This window comes from Dromaius novaehollandiae, chromosome 1, assembly GCF_036370855.1.
Source record: "Dromaius novaehollandiae isolate bDroNov1 chromosome 1, bDroNov1.hap1, whole genome shotgun sequence".
Taxonomy (NCBI): Eukaryota; Metazoa; Chordata; class Aves; order Casuariiformes; family Dromaiidae; genus Dromaius; species Dromaius novaehollandiae.
The window spans coordinates 151,480,601-151,499,331 of NC_088098.1; the positions used below are offsets into that span (position 1 = coordinate 151,480,601).

Here is an 18,731-nt window from a genome sequence, read left to right on the forward strand (position 1 = left end):
TTTAATCGCATCAGAGAATGAAATCATGCTTGTTCAGTGGCAAAACTAATTTTCCTAAAACTATGTTGACTGTCATTAATAGAATTATATTAATAAAGTACTAAAAGACTGAGATTCAATCAGCTTTACTGTTTGCCTTGGGGTTCATGGAAGGTTAATGGGCATTTATGTACCTGGAACACACAGCTTGCTGTTTTAAAATATCAGCCTATTTTCAGCACTATCCCACACTTCTGTAATTTCCATTGTATTTCAGGATTTTTGAAAAAGAACCTTAGCAAATAAAACATGTTCAGAGCCAGCTTTTATATGTGCTGGATGCAGATTAAAAGGCTGATTAACACTTGTTTAGCGTATGTTGATTAAAATCAGTTACTTGTGGACTGAAAAACAGCTCAGCTCAGGTTCGAAATGACCCCCCCACACACATGCATTTTTTGAAGAGGTACCCTTGTATCATCTTGCATCTCTTCCCAAGCAGTAGGCTTTCTGCACCATTAACTTGTGGGTTTGGTTTTTTCCCTCCCCCCCCCCCCCCCCCCTTGTAAGGGCTTATTCAGTTGGGCTGCTTCTTTTTAGTGGTGTCATCAGGGAACTTTCAAAAAATTTTTAGCTTTCCTTAAATGACTCTATGAGACTTCAAGATTTGTAATTTTTATATTGATTGTTGTCTATTTTCATCAGTTTTCAGTTTAGTATATATTATTCCTGTATTTTTAAATCCCTTCAGGTGAACTAGAATGGACGCATAGCTACAACTGTCCTTTTTTCGTTATGGAAATATAAAGTATAGGCCACCTATTAAGTTTTTTAAATGATTCAGCTTTTCATTCCCTTTTTTGTCTTAATGGCATGATGCTGAGAGTAAAAAGTTAATGGCAATTTAGCCATTTCAAATTACTGTCTTCTGTTTGCTCATATTGAATGAAATCTGGTAATTATTACTCTTCTTTAAGCAAAAGCCAGCTTTCAGGCCTGTGATTAAAATTTCATCTTTACTCATTCATTATAATGAAGTTTAAAATAGTTTCCTTGTACAGTATTTGTTTTGTGGGGAGTGCATTTTTTATACGTTTCAATTAAGTTTTACTAAACAAGAGACCTCCAACATAAGTCTTCCAAACTATAATTTTCTATAGTAATTATTCCCATGCATTGGAAGGTTATAAGCATTTCTGGTTATTGTGTGATTTGGATGGGTGTTTGCTAGTACCACCACCAGTGCTAGCTCGGAGTTCTCTGCCTGATTGTCTGCAGAATTCCTGTCCTAGAGCAAAGGGGGTTTACGCTTGCTGGGTCATCTTTATTATACTGGATAGAAACGTTATTGGAAGAAAGCAAAAACTAGTAAAACAGTATTTCTTTCTATAAGCAAAAAAATCTCCATTTTTCTCAATTATTGCAAATTATTATCCTAGCAACAATGCAACTTCTCATACCGCAGTGTGCTAGACGTGACTGAGGAGTGTGATCAGGAAGCATTGAGCCATTGCTTCGTATGAATCCACGATTATCTGAACATAACTACTTTTGTCTCATATTCAGTAGTGCATAATAGCAATTTCTTAAAGGTGTCCAGTGGTGCTCCCTTTGGTAAGCAAGCACAGAAGAAAGCTTGAAGATATTTTCATTCAGTTTTTAGTGTTTCTGTTAACACACGCCCACCAAAAGAAAGACTGTTTATCAAAAGGTAATGCGAGAGAGACTGGGCACCAAGAATATGGGAGATGTGTTTGCAGAGTAGTTAGGAATGCTAGAAATACACTAGAGATGAGTGTTGGTAATGATGGGGAGTAACAGCAGTCTCGATAATATTTCACAGGAGTGTTTAGGTTGATAAGAGACTGTTCAGATTTCTTCTTTATTGAGATTATAAAAGTAAAACATTTCAGTAACTTACTACATTTAATTCACTTGGTGTGCTGTATTTTCACGTGGAAAGTAAGAATTGCCAAATGAGATACAAAATACAGAAAAAAGTCTGTATTTACTCTTGTATCACTGTTCTAAGCATGTTATTTGATAAGTATTTTGCATGTATAGGATTATTTCCTGAATGTGTGAACGCTTGAGTTGTTTATCTGTGTCAATCTGTAGATCTGTGCATCAGTTTGAGTGCTGCAGGATTAGCAGTTTTTATACCTTCCTTCCCCCCCAATTTTTTTATGTGTGTATTCACACACACACACATACACATTCATCTTGTGTGTGTGTGTGTGTGTGTGTATAAATATATTTTCACATATAAATATGAAAAGGTTTTCTCACATTTGTACTTCTTGTTTTCTCATTTGAGAGCATTTATTTTTGTCTGAAACATCTTTGGCCTTTCTGGAAACTGCCAGAGGAAGGTAGCTCATGTGTTCCTGCTCAGTCTCTCATGCGCACGTGCTCTCTCCCTCCCTCTGCTCTCTCTCTCACTCTTTTTTTTTTTTTTTTTTTTTTTTCTCTTAAACAGCCATCACTTGTTTCTGCTTGGTACTAAGTCATTTTTTATTTTTTAACGCGTTGTTTTCTTTAGCACTGGAAAACACTCTTGACTTCCTTTCTAGATGCCTTAGTTTAAGTTTAAATATTTGTATTGCAGTCATAGTTCTGCATAACATGGTTATGAAATTTTGTTCTGCAAATATGTCATCAACCTTTAACTTCTGGTGTGGGGGCGTTTTGTTTCTGTCACAGCGGTCAAACTTTGGCAGTTCTGGCATGGTGTGTCAAACTCTTTCCTTTTCCCTATCCAGACTTTGACAGATGCTGGGAACAGTTCAAAGTTTTGTCAAGTAGCGCATGCCAAAGTGTTTTCTTCTGTGTCCCCTTTGATTATTCCCATTCATACTTGGAGCTATTTATGGATATGAAGTCCATGTCCAAGATCTTTACTGGTGGAGAAGGAGGCATTCAGCTTCTTGGCTAACACTGTCTGAGCGGCCATTGCCTGTCTTTTGTGGTCAGCCAGTTAGGTCACAACAATTTAGCCAAAATATCTTTTAATTTTTTTTCCCTTCTTGGCTGAAAGGCTTCTAAAAAGGTCTACTGCATCTGTAATTAAGTAGTCATTAAAAGTTTGTCGTATCAGACTTGTTCTGACTTCCATTTGCTGGGGCTCTCTGTACCCTTTTCTGCTACATTTAAGAGCTATCTATTAACAGAAAGCTCTTTTTTTACACAAGGTACATTGACATTCACCAAATCACTTATAAATCTTTTCTTTAGTACTGGAAATAGATTACTACCTGAGTCTTTCAGTAGTGAGATTTACTTATTCGACTCTAAATAATTGTTGTGGCTCTTACCTGGACTTTTCCCAGTTCTCCAGCACTATTTTTTAAAGTGTCAGAAGTATATGCAGTATTTCAGCCACAGTCTTGGCTGTAGATTGAATCTTCCATACTAGTTACTTGATAAATCTGTGTTTATTCATCTATGGACTGCCTTTCCCCTGTTAACTATGGTATCATAGAGCACATTAATAGCCTGCCAGTATGGTCAAATACTAGTTTGGAAATATTTTTATTAGTTCTTAATTAGCTCTTTTCAGTGTTAGTGTTTTCTGGACCCTGTGGTTGTAAAATTTCCTACCAAATCTAAGAATGGTTGAAATGAGAGCAAATACAGCATCATTGTATGGTATATTGCTATATATCATGAGCTCCTAGACCTCATAGAGCTCATTTTAGTGAAAACAGACGTGCCTTATGAGACAACGTAAAGTATTTTAATCTCTTCAGAGCTTTGAGTTCCAAATGTTGTGTGACTTCTTCAAGGCAGATGTATAGTAAATGATACTCTTTCCACTCAAGAGCAGGCATTCAATAAATTTGAATGTTAGGAAAACAGCATTACTCCCTGGACTGTCTACAGTATGTGGCTACTTGTCAAATTATTTATCATATACAAAGGTTGAAAAGAAGGAATGATGTGTTCAGTTGTAGCCAAACATCTCCATTTGAAATTAGCAGTAAAATCCCCCTGTAGGAGTTCAACATACAGCATTGGCACAACGAAAGTATTTCTCCTGTGTCGCCTTCTGTTGCTTTTGTGCCTCCTATCTTGTCATAAAATGGGGGCATGACTGTACTGCCATGTCCGTCATGTCTCTTGGAGCCCTGGATGAGGATAAATCAGTCTGTGTTGGCACTTTTAAACAGTAAATATACAGGAATTTTTGTTCTTGGTTCATACTGATACAGAGAAGGTAGTGGAATTTTTTCCATAGGCTGTGTATTCATATGCAATACAAATTATTGCTAAGTTTCCTAGAATCTGTGTGTTAAAACAGACTATTCCATAATGAAGTTCGTTCAACAAAAACACTTCAATTGTGCTACATCCTGCTTTTCAGTTATGTTAACCAAAACAAGCATGCTTATTTGCAGGGGGTGGGGGGAAAAGGCATTGACTCTTCACTGATGATGAAGTTGAGGAACACAGCTTTGTGGTAATGGTAAAAGCTGGTGGGGGAGCTGCTTAGGTGTGGTGCAAACGTCTTGTGGTTTTAAAAAAGAAAGCTGGAACGATTGCATTTCTTTTACCTTCACAGCAATAATAAATCAGTCAGATTGCAATGGATTGCTGTCATTAAATTCTTGGAGGGGAGAAATGGGAGATTCTCGCAGTGATTTCAAAACACAAGGGATATATTTCTTCTGCTCGCCTCTGAAGCATACAGAGGGAGAGACCAGTACTGTTACCACTGTCATGGTAGTTGATTTGTGTAATAAGGAACTCAAATGCTTCACTTTTCGTGGAAATATGTCTGCCTCATGATCATAATCTTACCTAGATTTGTTTTAGCAGCTATTTTCAGTTAATTGATAACCCTTTGAAGATCTTGAGACATATTTAACAGCAGTGGCTGTGTCTATGGAAAATGGTACAGGAAAATACTGTTCATATGGTAGGGTCTACCATATCTCTCTCTCTCACTTTGATATGTAGATACTGGCAGAAGAACTTACTCAGTTTGAATGAGTGTTGTTATGAAATTAGGCATGTTAAGCTAAATACTGAGAATAAAAACTAAAGTGACAAATTTATGGTTATGGACCTAATATATGCCTATAAAAATTTAAATAACTTCTATGCAAATAAACTATGTCCAATAAAAGTAGCATTAAAGGAATTGGAGCTCCTGCTCTGTAGAACAAAGATCAAACTCACACACAAATGTTATATTTTCTAAAGAAATGTGTGCTTTAGAAGCAAAAGAAATCTGAAATTGCAGAACAAATTAATGCAAAAAAAAGCCTGAAACTTTTTTGATACATGCAGAAAAAGCCTTAAAAGTAGGGGGGAAAAAATCTGTAAATATGCTGAAGAATTTATGCTACAGAGCAATACCTAATGCTTGATAGTGACTTGCACTGCCAGATGTAGAATAACTCTTTTATCTCATCATAGGTGGGAAGCCAAAAGCAGTAGTGAAAGCAGAACTTGTTGCTTGGTGCTGCTCCTGAACTTCAGACCTAGCTGGTCATTGGAACAGAGCTTTGCTGCCCCACCCCCCCACCCCCCCCCAAGTTTATAATTGCATGCATGTTATCCGCTCTGTTGAAAGCTTGTTTTACAGGAATTATTAATTGGGATAGATTATTTAAAGGATCTGCTGTTTTAAGAGTTTGTTTCAAATTTTTGATGTAAACCATAATGTATCATACCTTTCAGCAGGTTTTGCTGATATGACGACTACCATCAAATGTTGCAAGGTGGAAGAGTCATGTTTATGAATAAATGAATTTGTCCTTTATATTACATTGGAAGCCTTTGTAGTAGGTACTTCCTTCTTCCCTTCCCCTACCCTTGCAATAAATGTGTGTGTACATGGAGGTACAGTGACATTTAAAACTTTCAGAGCAGCCTTTTATTTTAGCCATATGTATGTTTTGAAAAGATAAAGCGATTGCCTCAACTCATCCCAGTCGCATGTACTGGTTTCTTTGGTGGCATTGTTGCCCTAAGCTGTTCCCATCTGAGGATCTTTTTACCTCTTTGCCAGACAGCTAAATTTCAGCATGTATTCATGTTTGGCCTTAAAGCAAGCCCAAAATCAGATACCAAAGTAGTTCTGTAGTTCCCTATTAAAAAGTCATCCCATTGCCCATGGCTCTCCTAAAACCCCATTCCAGTCATGGAGACTGAGCCCTTTGCTCTTGTAGTGTTAGAAGTTTATTTCTGTTCCCTCAACTCTTTTGATGTTTCATTTTTCATAGAATAAAATCCTTTAAGCAATCTGCTAATTATGTCTCCTCTACTGAGGGAGTGAAAATAGTACAGTTTTCCAAGTGGTGTTTTGTAGTGGATTTTGAGTTGGATTCGCTTCTGCCCTAATTTCTGTCAGGTCCCTGAGAGTATTAATAGTCCGTGGAAGAAAACTAACTTGGGCTGCAGTGTAGGCTGCATCATTGCAAACTATTGCCTTATTTGGATACTTTCCGTAAGCATGTACTGTTATCTTATACTGAAGGCACCAAAATACTTAGTAACAGGAGTTCTTCAGAAAGTTTTCCTGTGTTCTGCTTGCTTTCCTCCTCTGCTTTAGATTCACATCCTGGCATATTAAGTTGGTAGCAGAGAAGAAACCTCCACCAGTAGCTGCTTTTGCACTCTTGCATACCTTCCGTTTGGTACGTGGAGCTGTATGACTCTACAGGGACCAAACTAACATTGCTGACAAAAATCTCTGGCCCGTGTATGCAAAATACATGGAGAGTGCAATCAGGGCCACCACTTTTCATAGAACCAGTCACCCAAGGGAGGAGGCACCTCTCTAATAGAGTGACAGTGGCTGTTCTTTCTCTCATCTTGTCATTGTGAGAGAATTTCCTCTCATTCAGATATAAAGCCTACAGATATGCAGTCTCCAATCTGCATCCCTAAAGAATTCTTTCAATATTACTGGATCTCGTTCTGTTGAGACCTCAGGCTTTCTGACACTGCGTCTCCCAGAGTGTCTCAGAGTCTTAATTTTTTTCCTTTTTCCCTGTGTGGCCCACTCAGGTTCCCTTGTTTTCTCTTGTTGTTCTGGTCTTCAGAAGAACACAAGGGGCCCATTCTGTGGCGTATTTTCATACCCTACAAGCAAACTAAACTAACATTTATTCAAAATAATTCTTTTTTGTTTTTGTTTTTGTTTTTTGTTTGTTTGTTTTGGTTTTTTTTGGTCTCTTAGTGTGTGCAAGAGAGGTTTCCCTCTTTTGTTCAAAGTCTCTGAGAAGTACTTGATTTTTTGGGGGGGAGTACACTGTAAAACAGGAATCCGGATCCATGCCACATACGTAGACATCCAGCAAATTATGAATCTGGTACCTAAAGAAAAACATTGAACTCTGGGGAGGGAAGAGGGGTCCTAATGGCCTATATGGCTTTCTTTGAGGTGTAGAAGAGTATATAGTCTCTTCCATAGTAAGCATGAATGTTTCCTCATAACTAGCTTTTGTGGTCTCAGCAAAGGGATTTGGACAGGCACCACACTTAATCTAAATGAGCAGTCAGTTTGACTAGCTGGGTATTCAGTGGTGTTGTTTCTACTAGGTGAGTACTTCTAGCCATATTTTGAACTAAAATATTGATTTAGGACTTTGGCTACAGACTGTTTAAACAATATATTATCATTGCCATCAAGGACTGCTAAAATAGGATTGGGAGCTTTAAATGAAAGAAAAGAAAGAAAACATTTGGAAATAGTGACAATACTGTTTCTTTTATATATGAAGTCTACCCATTTACAAATGTGCAAGGTACTTTTTTATTGTTTACTACTTATTTGTGAAGCTGTTCTCTAGGATAGCAACGAAGTTTATTACTATATTATTTATAATTTCCTTATCAGGTTTTAATCTACAGAAGAAATTGTTTGGGTTTGTGTGTTAGGGTTTTTAGATTTAGTGTTTTGCTTGTGAGGGCCAAACCCCAGAGGAGATGAGTCTTGTTAAATGAAACAGTTTTCCCTGTCACTTCCCGTCAGTGATAGAAAGGAAGGTCTGTTTCTGCATATATAGTTGTAAAAAAAACCTGTCAGTACTTGATAACTGAAGCTAGGGACATTGCAATTTGGAGAGGAAGTTAGTGGTGGGCAGGGGGAAAGAGGGGAGGGAAAAAAAAAAGGTGTTTACTTTGCTTTTCTTTCCTTAAAGTAGGCTTGAATAAAAATGCACAGTCTGAGATGCTTTGAAGTGGTCTGATGTCTGCCAAATAAAAAAGTAATAAACATCTTGAATTTTCTTATACTTAACACTTGAAAAATATTAGTATAGTATAGCTTTGTCATTCTAATCTTATAAAATTACTAACAGCTTTACATCGTGCTTGGTTTTGATTATTGTGTCTTCAGGTTTTGGCATAGGCCAAATGGAAATAAAATATTCTAGATTTAAAGACAAGCTGACTGTGTTCAATTCATGATTCGCTGTCTTTCCTGTTTAAGTTTGCTTTTTGATGCTAATAAATTCCCCATCTTTACTCAATGTTTGCATCATTGGCTTCTTTTTTTCTTTTTTTTTTTTCTTTTTTGAGTGGAGGGGCTGTATAATTCATGCATTATAACTTACTTGATTAGGTTCGGGCTTGATCTGAAATGTAATTTGTATTTGTAATAACTACTAAGTCTTTCATTTCTCTGCTTAGGAAATTGAGAGAAAATTTGAAAAAAAAAAGTAAGTGAAAATATGCAGTTACTATTTTATTCATCAAATCCAAAACAGAATTATTCTTCCCACTTATATTCAAGAGTTTTTTAATTGAATGGTCATCATATTCCATTCAGGGTAGTCTACTTTGTATTTTCTGTAATGAGTGATGGAGTGGGCTCATGTTAGCAAGTTGGCTTTGTATCCAAACCTGTCCTATGCACCTCTTATTTCCTGATTATAAATATGAGATATCTAAATATAGTTTATATAGTTTCCATTAAATGCAGGAGAAGGACAGGGGAAAGGTAAGTTGCTCTATATTTCCTGAGGGATAAGAGCGTGTACTGGGGCAGACACTTTGGAGCACCTCACATGCATGTTCTCGGTTTTTTTGTCAATATTCTGATCACATTTCCCAAGGCGAGGCAAAACTGTCTAGCTTTTCTTCCCTTTCTCAAGGGAACACAAGGCACTGGGAAGTGCTACAGGGCTACTGTCTCTTCTCCCCATAGTTTACAGAATAAATCTGAACCTATTCCTAGAATGATAGGGGCACCTTAGATTTAAGGTAGTCTTGGTTCTGATTCGAAGTGGAAGATACTGGGGTGTACAGATTGACGTAAGTTATAAATAAAAAGGACCATATACTGAAAAGCAGAAAAATCATACACTGGCAGCAGAAAGAAGGAAGAGAAAATGAGGAGTTTGGGTACTTGTTAAGGCATTAATAGCTATCTAAACTTGAGTTAACAAGAACTCCCCAGACACCTAACGTCGTTAATCTGTTTATTACTGAAGAATTTTATTTTCAATGTTACAGAAAAATAAGACAATATTGAATTAAACCTGCAGGGTTTTTAATCAGTTTTCTGGTAACTTTACCTGATTATTCTTATCAGGCCATCCTATAAAATCCAGCTGAACATCACTAATAAGTTTACAAAGTAGGTGGAAATATTTTTAAGTGATCTCTTTATTTGAAAGCAAAGACTATATATTGAAAGAAAGGTGTCTTCACTTTAAGTTTGAAGACAGAATTTGGAACCGTAGATCTTGATAACTTGAGAAACCCCATTAATTTTAAAAGACTGTTATTTGAAACTGTGATAGCCTTTTTCCTATTCCATAGGGGATTTACTGCAGCAAAGTAATCCTAAATTTGCCTAGAAAGAGTTAATCTAGTTCACTCTTGCTTTGGGGTAAGAGGTACACACAAGTGACCAATCCACTCAGGATTGTGTCTGACAGCATTGGAAAGCTGTGTCCATATAATTCTCATTAGTGCATCTTTCAGTTAAACTTCTTGTTCTAAAATGTTCTTGGTACAGGAAATTATTTAATACTGGAATTTGAATATACTTTTCCTGGTAGAAAATAGGCATGTTTTAACACAGTCTAAATTACGAGACTTAATGCAGTAGTTGTTAGTATGGTTGTGGAGTTCATTTTTACAGAAGCCTTGATACAGAATAGTGTTTGACCTGTGGGAAACTTTCACAGTACTTTTTGCTGTATTTGAGCAACATAGTAATAAAGCAGCCTGGTTGTAGAAATGTCAGAATTTCACTGTGACATTTAAAGAAGAGTTTCCGTTTTCTGATTTGTTCTGGTGTTGTCTTTTCTTGATAGTGAGCAAAGAACATACACAAAAATCATTATTAGGGCTATAAGGCTTCATCTCTGTATCAGAAATTCAGGTGAAAATTTCTGGAATTTACAGCCGGGTACTCTAAAGAGTGTTATTGATGAAGGCGTTGCTTCCAAAATATTGCAAAATCTTGTATGGATGCTTAGCAGTTGAACGCTCTTTGGGAAAGTGTATGGGAGGGTGCAGGTCGTTGGGGGGGAGGAAGGAGTGGGAGGTTCCACACTGAAAATGTGCAAAAATGTTTGTGGTTTTCTTCTTCTGTGCAACAGAAGAAACTTTACCTTCTCCTAAATTCCTTTTTTAATCAAGAAGCAAAGACAAGTTGATATAAAATTATATAAATAATAGTAAATAATATAAAACTAAATTAATGTGCATCTGTATAATTTCAGCTGTCAAGAAGTTATGTATTTACCTCTGTATTGGGTGAATTAATTTAGTTAAACTGTTTAATGCTTTTTCTTAAGAATTTTCCTGAAAGAAGGTACTTACTCCTTCATTTTTATGTCAAAAAGATACTGTACATTCTGCCTACTTACTATTAGCTGTGTATATTAGTATGGATTTATTCAGAGCCTTAATATTAGGCAGTGTTAGGGAACTTACACTTTTCTGGTTATCAAATCATTAATTTTTTTTCTATGTATGTGTGAAACTGGGTGAAATTTCAATTCTATCAAAATGCACAAAAATCGTGGGTTTAAGTACTTTATGCCAAAAACTGGCTAAAATGTTGAATAAATTTGCTAGTTTTAAATACCGATGGGTTTTGATAAACTTGCCTGTTTCTACTGCATCTAACACAAAACAGTGAATCAAATGAGAATTTCCAGTTACCTTGTCTTTGAAGACTGTAGAACTAGTAGATCTTGTCTATAATATTTGGTTTTATATTTTGGGGAGATAAAACCTAAGTTTTCATCCAGCTGAAATAGGTTTCTTAACTTTATATAAGTCACTGAACCTAACTGAAGTGATTAAAAAAAAAAAAAACCCTCCTGTTTCAGAAATAACTATTATTGTTCAGTATTTTAATACACTGTTACTCTAGGTATTTAAACAAGGAGTTCCACTAGTTCATTCATTTGACTAAATTAAATTTTTCAGGTTTAAACATGTTTTGCCCGAATCTTTCTTCTGTTTAATGCAGGTTATTTTAATACACTATAGTAAAGTTAGATTTTTAACTTTAGATTGGCTAGTTTCAATTTGAATTGTAATGAATTCAATTGAATTATTTTTAAAAAAGAAAAACATCATTTATTTTTAAAAAGTGATTTAAATGAAAATATTTTCATAAACATGTAGTGTATTTATATGTTTGTGGTGACTACTATGACTAGATTTTTTACCATAAATCAAGTAGTATTGCTTAAAGCATTTTACTCTAAAAGTAGATACACAAATTAAGATGTGTTAAAGGGCATGTGAAAAATTTTATAAGATATTTTAATCTTTTTTGTTATTGTTCAGAGGAGAATGAGTTATGTAAAGAAATTTCTTTTCTGGGGGAATTTGTGAGGCTAGTGAGATATCCTTTATTTAGTTATGGTTTTTTTCCCTGTAAATCTTTCTAAATTGTCATTCATAATGCATGTAAAATCTTTAATTTGATATCCTGCATGAGAATTGTGGCTGAGTGAGTAAGATTTAAGGCAGAAACCATAGGAAACATCTTCCAGAACTTTCTCCATTTTTTTTTTCCTCCTCTTTTCATACTTTGCCTTTGTATGTTAGCACAGTTTGACATTGAATAGCTATATCTAAAATCTTGGTTAAGCACTTTCCCAAAAGACCTTGTCATCAAGTCCAAATGGGGAAGTTGGGAAACGATTGTAATCACATGAAGTCACCCAGTTGTGCAAACCATGGTACCACCTGCTCGAGACCAGTAATGGTGATTGGGGAACCAGGGAAAAGGCTAGTGTTTTTGCTGATGAATCAAAATTAGGACTGCCTGATGGGACTGCATTGATTTCACTGAGATTATGCCAGCTAATAAGGAGCTTTTGACAGGACCTTGCTTAACAGACTGATTTGGGATACTGACCTGAGCAGAAAATGAGTCTCTGGACAGGCAGCAGGCCTGTTTTCTTGGCCACGTCAGGGCTGAGAGAGGAAACCGAGAGCTGAACAGCTGGGGATCCTCACTAACTTTGTCTTCCTTTTGAGGTGGTGTTTCTGTTTCAGGAGAACCTAAAAAAAATAAAAATAAATAAATAAAATCATCTGCAAAACTTGATTTAGAGAAATACAAATGAAACACACTTTTCCATTGCTGTTTGTTTCTGAATGCATATAAACATGCTTTGAATTCACTTTTAATAGCAATTTCTGTGTTTTGACTAGGTAATACAGAATAATTTAATTTCTTAATTGAGAAAAAAGCTTGCCGTATTTCTAAATAGGCAATGAAAGATAATAGCTGGCGGTATTTGATGCACAGTTAATTCTGGATACCTTTTTGATGACCCTTATCGTACTTAAGTTTGGTTTACAGCTGTGTAATCACATGACTGATAGAAGACTAATTTCAAATGTAAAAGGATGAATACATGGTATAAAAATCAGTTCTGACTTTTTATGAGCATGAATCTATTGAGATATATATCTATAAAAGAAAATATATAGGAAGTTGATTTTCTAATTGCTATGGGGAGAGGAAAGGTAGCCGTATTACTCAACAGCATTTGTTGCTGTTGTGTATGTAGACTTGATGACATTAGTTACCCCAAAAGCAGTACAGGATATTTGAGAGGGACACTATCTAGGAGAAATCTAGTCACTTAACAGAGGAAGTAGCTTCTAAGAACCTGGTTGGTTTGAGGCGCTTCCCTGTTGGTGTTTTTGTAATGTTTTATATAGTTTAAAGCTCACTTGCTTGGGGAGAAAAATATAGACAAAAAATCCATCTTTAACTGCTCTTACTTTTATAATAAGTTGTTGGAGGTTCCCAAAGTAATCATTTCTGGGATTTTTTTAGTGACTTCTGAGTTGAGGAATTTCTGTTTTGGAAATTAAATTGTTTAGTGTGGCCATAATGATTTCAAAGCCTGACCTTTAGTCTGCCAGACAGTTTTCCTGTATTGTAGCTTTTTATGAAAAGCCCTTGTTTAGATTTGTTTTGTTCTGCGAAGTCAATTAAGGCACAAGTAAGCCATAGAAAGTATTTTTGCTCATGATTTTTTGTCTTAAGATCAGACAAGACAGATTTTTAGAAAAATTAGGTTACAAGAATTTAGATAACTAGTTTTACTTGCCAAATATTTTTCAAGATTTGGCTTTGGATATTGACTAACTCTTTTAATAAGACAGAAAAATCAGTATTTGTGGTATAAGACAAACAATTCCTTTAGGGAAAAAATGCAACTGTATTTAGTCCATTTAGAGATCTATAAAAGTCTATTTAAAGTCTATAATGATATTTAAAGATGAAGCCAGATAAAAGATATAAGAAAATGTAAGCAATGGTCTTGAGCAGGCTAGACAATTTGACTACAAAGACTTTCAGTGTTTAAAACTTGTTATTCTTGAATAGAACTTAATGAAACAAATGTATTGGTTAGCGTGGGGAGATGCGTTGTACAGCCACATCAGTGATTCTGTTCTTTCACCTCAGTGGAGGAGCAAAAGCAGTTAAAATACAAGATGTGATAACTCATCCGTGCCAGGGAGGAATACTAGCTTGCACAAACATGAAAATACTTAGTAAGTCAGTCTTACTAAAATTAAGGAAATATATCTGCTTTGTAAATGGGCTTTTGTCTAGCAAAGATACTAATAATATAAGCCATAATTAGAAAATGGAATATAAATCTGTAGGAATACTAGTGTATGAGTGTTATGTATGCATTTGAATGTGTGCACATTCTCTTTCTTGTTAGTGTCTCCTTAGAGCACTGCTGCAAGTGAAATGGGTGAATATACACTTTCTAATGTTGCCTTTTTGGATGTGTGTGCTTTCTTTTGTATCCTTTTGAGACTTCATAGTGTAAATAGTCTCTCACACTGGTACTATGAACATTTTTCTGTTGACAGATGCAGCATTCTCGAGTTTTCCTTCAGTCCTGTACAGTAGTGAGATGCATCATTCTTGTAAATGTATATAAACTGTGTAGCAGTTTAAAGTTAACCTGAATTATGGTGAGGTGTAGCTGTTTGTGTGTGGTTTTTTGGGTTTTTTGGTACTTCTCATGACTTGAGGAGCTTGGTCTAAATCTAGTGGTTAGGACAGTCCAACACAAAATAAAACTAGGCTTTCAAATGAACACATGCTCTGTTCAAATCCTTATATCACATGGCCAAGTGTTGGTAAAAGATCATGCTTTTGAAAAAGGTTATCTTCTGCGAGTGCTTTTTAAAATGACCAGCAGGTCTGTGAATGTCGGAACTGCAGGATTGTGTTATCTTGTGGCTTTGTGTCCAGTGGTTGATTGCCTCCTTGGGGTGTAGGAAAGTTTCAGTTCCAGCCAAAGCTTCTTCAATGCTGAAGCCTTTCTAAGGTGCACTTCCTGTGTGGGTTCTCTGACATGAACTCCCACTGCAGTTTTCTGTGTTGAAAGGGCTCTTGCAGAGTTGATCAAGAGGCTCAGAAATTCTGGCGTGGAAAATGAGAAGTGTGGTATGAAAAAGCTTGAAGACAGATAGACAATATGATCACATAAACTTGCTTTTCATGTGCAACTGGGCTAAAAAGATGGGCAAAAAAGCTCCTCCTTTATGAGGGTCCTTAAGGGTGCTGCGTTAAAGGCTTTTATGAAGAATAACATAGGTTTTTAAAAGATTTTCTGGCACATAGCGCAATATATTTTAGTATGAAGGCCTGCTGAGTCTTCTCAGATCCTGTCTTTTTTCATCCCTTCAATAGCTTTTGAATTAGTTGGCTAATTTCAAACAAATTTGACATAGGAGGAAAAAGTTTTAAAGATAACTAATTTTTTTCTGCCCTAGCCACACATTTTCATAAAAATGATAGTCCAGTGGCCTTTTTTGAGAGCCTTGACTGAAGGCAGAAGAAGGAAGAATTCTTCTTCTGGTTTGAGCAGCGGAAAGCTGGATAGTCGGCGCATCCGTACTGTGTGTGGTCTGTTGGCGTAGCTTCGGGCAAGGTGCTGAGCCAGCAAGGCGGGAGTAGGTAAGGGTGTGGGCACTGGCAGTATTACAGCATTGCGTTAAAGGGGTTATCAGAAGGAGCTTCCTGCATTTTCAGCATTTTAGGGGAGGGGGCTGAAGAAATTTTCTGTAGGAGCTTAGGGAACATGCGGGAAGGTGGGAAGTGTTGTGGGGAGAGGGTGGTGGAAATGTGAGCTAGAAGACCTCTGGGCATTGCGGGGCCTGCGAGTATCCCTACTTAGTCACTGGGACTAACAGGGCGTGAAAGGGTGCAGAGCTGGGGTATTCACAATGGGGACCTAGGAGACCGGAAGCAAATTCATAGGAAGCAGGCTTTCCTTAGTTGTGCTGCTCAAAGTAACAATGTATTCTTTAAAGCTGCAACTAAGAGGAAAGGAAGAGGTTACTAAGTAGTGTGGGAAGCACATTTCTGAGTCTGACTAGGAATAAACTCGGGGTGGAAGGATTTGTGTGGCTCCAGAGAAAAGAAAGATTTGAAAAGAAAGATCTCTTCTGTGCGTGATTCTCCTAAAGTGATGCTAACCAAATTTTTTATCTTGGCAATATATGCAACGATAAATTAAACCTGCTCAGATTACTTGGCGGCTTGTTTGTAGGAAATAAAATGAACTAGTTTAATATGTGTCAATTATAGATTATGTACAATGTTATTTCTTACTAGACACCATAACATAAAATAGGTTTTCTTCTGCTTCGTAATTCATCTGTTCCCACTCTCCTACCCCCCCTACCCCCCCCCAAAAAAAAAAAAAAAAGCTAATCCACTGCTTTGGACTTCTCTTCACAACAATCAGTTGCATTACAAAGGATTGTGGCTGCAGGTGAGCTGTAACCAACGAGTCTGGAATATGAAAATGTAGTTGTATTTTAATGAAAATGTATCTCTCAGTGAAATGAGGATAATAAAAATGCCAGATTTATGACTGCAATTACAAGTATATTTGATTCTTCCAAGTGTGACTACTGAAGTACTGAAATGTTTTGCTTTCTAGGAAATTCATAGTGGGCTTTACTCTATTGGGACATAAGAATAGGGATGCCCTTACAAATATGTAATAAAGGTACATTTTTATTAGTTGCAAGTAATTGCAATGTTTATTCTTCCCGGGATTACTCATGTAGATTGTACTCTATTCCCTCCCCCCCCCCCCCCCGCCTCCCCTTGCCAGGGAGTTCTCATTGTCATAGAGGCATACAATGTTTATAGGTGTCCTAACTTTATTCTTGCTTGGCTATGACCAGCCATCCTCCTAAATAATATTTTTAGACTCATTTCCTACGGAAATGAGGCTTATACAGTCATGCTGTCTCTGTCAGCTGTTGTCGTCCATCCATCTGTCTGCCCTTGATAACTTGGCCAGTTTTAACCAAACTTGACGGACTGGTGGGGATCAATTAACTAGTTTTCTCCAGGTTGCTATTTGAGAGGGTCATCACTGGCCTCTGCTGCTCGAGGGAAAGGCAGGGCAGTCCCAGCTCTTACCTGCTCTGGGGACGCCATGCTGACAGGCAGCAGGGAGCCGGACCCTGCTTGGCTGCAGGGCAAACAAGGGGGGGGGGGCAATGCGAGGACAGCCCCTCTGAAGGCACTTTGGTGACTGCAATAGGGAGCCGAAGGTATGAGAGAAACCTGGGGGCACCAAGGCAGTCATACGGTAAGGGAGGCTGTAATTGAGGATACTGCGGGAGGTGGGGGAGGCAGAGAAGGAAGACAGCCGCAGGAGGTGTGAGCCAGGAGGAGCAAAACAGGAGCAGATTTCCTTCCTTCTGCTCGCAGAACTTGTTTCCTGTGCTGTTATAGAACCACTTATGAATGCTGTAACCCCGCAGAAAAATGAGTGTTAGATGATGTTGTCCGTGCCCTTTGCTGCATGCAAAGTGCAAATGGGTCTCTGATTGTTAGTTACCTTCGTCAAACAGGTTAAGAACAATATCTTTGGTGCGTGTCACTGCTGTTTCAAAAGGCTAATCATTAGTTTGCTGTCATGCTTAAAAAGTCTGGTTATGTGAAGTCAGACTGAAAAAGATAGGCAATTGTTTGCCCTTACCAGCAATGAAAAACAATGAGGTTTCTGAATTTTTCCAACTTTGTTATGGTTTATGCTTTGAATGAGAGGGATGGAAAGGAGTGTTTAATGCATGTCAGGCATGGCATTGGAAGGTTTGTGGGAAAAGATACGGTCTAATAAACTCCCGGGGAAAAAAAGAGTTCTTAGATGATAGACTTTGGCTAGATGTTTAGTCACCTTTATCAGACTTTAGAATTTTATTCAGATTTTTTTTTCAACTGTTCTGTCAACACACTTTTCTGTAGATACTTTTGTTTATGCTGTTCCCTTCTCACAGTTCATCCCTGTACTTCATAGTTATCTCTGTGGTCTGGTTTTTAACTACTTGTCTTGTAGCCAGCCACTACATCATGATCTGCTGTTTCTTTGGTTTTATTAGTTCTTCTGCTGTAGAGCAGGAATTTCAAGAAGTGGTGCTGCATATCTCCCTTACAAAGTACGTCAAAACCTAAGCTTTTGATTTGGAAGGTTTAATGTTAGCGTGGGGCTTCATGCAGAATGAATCTGTCCTTTGGGATACAGTTGTTTTGGTTTTGCATGAAGTAATAGCAAGTAATTCCCTACCTTTTCTAATGAAAAGACCCTTAAATTGCTTTTGTTTATATTATTGTAATTTAATATTCCATAGTTCTGCTATTATCCATACTAGTCTTTTGAAAATGATCTCTAAATTGATGAAAGAATCCAACCTTAGCGGAGATGAGACCCCAGACAACTTCCTCTTGGAGCCTGCTTAGAGTAAAAGTACTATTTTCCTTTGAGTGTCTCCCCTAGTACAGTAAGCTGGTCTCTGTCATTTTGCCTGAAAGCGCAGCCACTGGTTCTTAGCTGAAACAACCTGGTTAGACCTAGATTAGCTGGGTGTCAGCAAGGTCTAACAGGAAGCAGATAATGACTTGGGAAGGTCAGAAAACATTTTAGTTTTTTTTTTTTTAATTCAATTTGCCATACTCGACACTTACTCATTTTTCTCTCAAGTGAATTTCTCTCCTGTCACCAAAGACCTTGGAGCATGGAAGAAAGTACAAAAGCTCTGATTTTCATGTTGGTTTTTTTGCATTCTGTCTATTGCATTATGTTTTGAGGTGCTGTATGATTTGTTCAGTACTGAGATTTCACCTTTTTAATGTCTTCAAAACTTTGTTATTGAATTTCAGAAGACAAGGCTACTTGTTCACTTTATCTATCTGTTTGTATATATGCTTAAGCACTCCTTGCTGTAGAAGTCTGAAAAGTACATCAAAAGAATTGTGC

At 37.0% G+C, this 18,731-nt stretch overlaps 1 protein-coding gene across 1 annotated transcript in view; it reads left to right on the forward strand.

Moving 5' to 3' along the window:
* The window catches only part of NCK2 (NCK adaptor protein 2), an 89,416-nt gene that overhangs the window by 57,941 nt on the left and 12,744 nt on the right, over nucleotides 1-18,731 (forward strand). The window lies entirely within an intron of this gene.